Source organism: Aulonocara stuartgranti, assembly GCF_965226115.1.
Source record: "Aulonocara stuartgranti genome assembly, chromosome: 8".
Taxonomy (NCBI): Eukaryota; Metazoa; Chordata; class Actinopteri; order Cichliformes; family Cichlidae; genus Aulonocara; species Aulonocara stuartgranti.
In genome coordinates, this window is record NC_138959.1 from 29,708,819 (window position 1) to 29,712,318 (window position 3,500).

General features: G+C 40.9%; 1 long non-coding RNA gene across 1 annotated transcript; it reads left to right on the forward strand.

Annotated features, from left to right (window-relative positions):
• Positions 1-215: 215 nt before the first annotated feature.
• On the forward strand, positions 216-2,440 carry LOC309712364. The gene is made up of 3 exons (XR_014278268.1): positions 216-271; positions 2,177-2,214; positions 2,365-2,440. It is a non-coding gene; the product is annotated as an uncharacterized lncRNA (long non-coding RNA).
• The last annotated feature ends 1,060 nt before the right edge of the window (positions 2,441-3,500 follow it).

The following is a 3,500-nucleotide window of genomic DNA, read 5'->3' on the forward strand; positions in this document are numbered from 1 at the left end:
CATTGTCCCCATCACCATCCACCTCTGCTGCACACTACACTGCAGTGCTGCTGTGGTCTGGCTCACTGTTCCACTGTGGAAACACTGCAGTCTGCCTTCTGTCCAGTCCTGTTTGGTAATGAATGTGTGCTTCGCACTCTGATAAGAAAATATATCGCTGAATAGATGGTGACACTTTGTCATTACTTTGTCTCAGTATCACTTTCTTGTCTCTTAGGAAATCAACCCTGAAATGAAGATGGCCAAACCTGTTGTCACCCTCAACCAGTGTGTAAGTGTGTCAGTGGCAAAAGCGATTCCTCAGGGCCTGAACAGATATTAATGAGACACACATGCTTTAAACATATACACATACATATATAGTTCCAGTGAAACGGTGGAAGGATGGCACATTAGCACACTGACACATACTGCCGTGCCATAATGAAAGCTGTGACTAATGAGGCTGGTCCACATTTTATAGGTTGGATTTATTGTGTCCCTCGTCACTAGCCATAGATCTCTGGCTGCCTGTGCTTGACCCTGGAGATGATCACCGCGGGGAAATTAACTGCCTGTTAACGTGTTCATTCGTAAACCCATGCACTGAGTGTATGCATGTGTCTCCGTACCACGGCCCAGGCAGCCTAATGTGGAGATGATCACTGGACAATTAGGTCGTTCAGTTCTATAAAGTTGGAAAACTTGGAATATAATTGGAATACTTGCCTGTGTCATATCCAGGCAACATTCAGTTAGTTTTGCTGCTAGTTTTCACAGTACTGATCCATCCAAGAAGCTCAGATTATGAGCAGAAGAGCTCCTACAGTTTATTAAAAGTGATCTTTCAGTGCTCAATTTAGGGAAGTGAAAAAAGTTGATGGGAAGCAAATCTGGTGAGTAACTGACAAGTTTATTAGTGCACTTTGTGGGAATATGCTGACATGCATGACAATTCAGTTTGTGATTGTTTTCTCTCAGATGACTCATCTGTCAAACTGCCTTAAAATTGCTTAAACCTTAATCATCACAGATGATGGCACAAACTCGCTTGAAACAGAACTTGATGTTTGGTGTCTGCAGAACCTTTCCTTTCTGGTGGGGGTGTTCTTGCCCTTTTTATTGGGTAGTGGTACAGTGGACAGCGAGGACATGCAGCAAAGGGCCCAATTTAGGCTGCATCTCAGCCATGCGGCCGAGTGTTTGCCTGCTAACAGACTGATGCTCAGGACCTTTCATTGCACAGTGGAATTACGTAGTGCATAGTTAGAACAGGACCTCCAGAAACTGTAATAACCGAATGCTGAGGTCAGTTTTTGTGTTTTTGCCCATGAAAATGTAATCGGGCTGTTCTGTAATTTAATCATTTTTGGTTATAATGTGCTTCATCAGCCTGGACAGACCTGGGCAGTACTCATCATTATACATGTACATTCCCTTCACAGGTACATAATAAATGAACAGACCAACAGGCCGTCATGTTTATGTAACTTTGGTTTTTGTATTTTTTCATCCTTTACTACTTTTCTCCTCTGTTCTGGCTCTTGATCACAGTTACAGATGTCCACACGATGCATTTAAAATGCAGCTTTTTTTGTTGCTCTGACAAAGTAGTCACCAAACAATATATTAGTATACACATTATGATGACAGTTGTACGTGTAAGGCAGTATTGTTCGCCGTTCTGTTTGGCCCGAAAGCTGATGTAACTGTCATGAATGACTGAGGAAGAAGAACTCCTCATCCTCATCCGGGTCCTTCGTGGCAGTGTGGAGCTCATTTTCAGACAGCTGGGCAGTATTATTAGTTTGTATTCAAAAGATTGAATTTTTACCAGTTATTACATGATGCACTGATTTCTTAGACATATTTACACCAGTTTACACAATTTTGAATCTCCTGTGGACCATAAGGCTGGAGTCTGGTCATTAGGGAAATCAAGGGTCTAATATAACATTGTAAAAATCATTTTCAAAGAGATCCTGTTGAATATTGGACAAATCACCTTGCAAGCACTGCACACATCTCAATAAATGATCAATACCAGCCCAGATCATTCTGCCAGCACACAGTAAAGCCCTGGGAGTTCTGCTTACATGATAATATTTGACAAGCTCTAATTCACCAGAGGTACCCAGCCAATGCTGGGCTTCCTTTAACACATTTTCAAACATCTTTACTTTTTTCTCTGTTTTAGGGGGTGTTCAGGAAATTATCGACAGCTGTCTTAATCCGGTAGGTGAGAGAGGCAGAAACTGAAAATATCACATGTTCCACCAGCTCCAGTCACTTTATATTCTTCTGATACATCAATAGCTCTCTTTTTATTTTCTTTTTTTCTCCTTGTGAACATGTGTCCAACATCCCAATCCCAACACCCCACAGGAGTGGACCACAATAAGATCCAGAAACCAAACACTCAAGCAAGGACAGAGAACAGGCACTATGCTGGTTCATCTGGTGAGGATAATACCTTCTATACGTATCTATACACTATTATTAGTTTTACCTCTTGTATTTCTTTGTTCTCCCTCCTCGGTGATTGTCTGCCTCACACTAATTATGTGTATGTTTGTGAATAACATATTTGTTTAATATGTGCAATGAAGGACACATCCTGGTCAAACATGACTCCAAACTTCCAGGTTTCCACTTTGGAAACTTCTAAACACAAACTGCATCATTTAGCACTCTTTTGTCAGCGAGGAACTCTGGCCTTTAAAGTGCAACACATTTCTGCCCTCATCCCCAACTGTTCACGGGAGATGGCTCTTTGTGCCTCAGAGTTCTTCCTTATAAAAGGAGTTTTTCCTTCTCACAGTTAATGCATAAGTAAAAGAAATTCCTATACATGCCCCTTCCTGATTGCTTATGTTTTAACATGTTTGTTACACTTACATGTTTCCAAATGTTAACACAGATGTTCAGAGTAAATACAGATTGTAGTTTTTTAAATGATGGTTTCATTTAGTTTGGGGAAACAGCTCCAACTTTACCTCATGTAGAAAAAGTCATTTCCTTCTAAACCTAATACGTGGTTTTGTCATCTAGCAAGAACTGCAATCGAGCATTTGCAATAACTAATAAAAAAGCACTTGGGACAATTGTGTTGGTGACAGCTTTTGTTATAATATCAATAATATTCATATGAATATGGGATACTGTTACATGTTTGCACAGACTTTTGTGGAATATGGAGACACTCCTGGCATTATATGAGCAAAGTGAGACTCATTTTTTAGGGTTGGTGGAGATGAGTGTGAAGAGCCAAACAATCCCTGTCAGTGATGGAGAAGCTTTGATGGAAATATTTGGTAAAAAGTTCACCAGCATGAAGGAAATGAAGTTTCAAACTTTCCTTAGGAGGAGCCCAGCACGCCTGCTTAAAGAAAAGTGAGTGTGGCGATGTGGATGCTTGCAGCGACTGCTGTATAGAGGCCATCCTGCTACACATGAAACACATCAGAGTCATAATTGTTATTTTAGCTTCTTCATCCCCACATACCCTGTCGGTCTCTCAG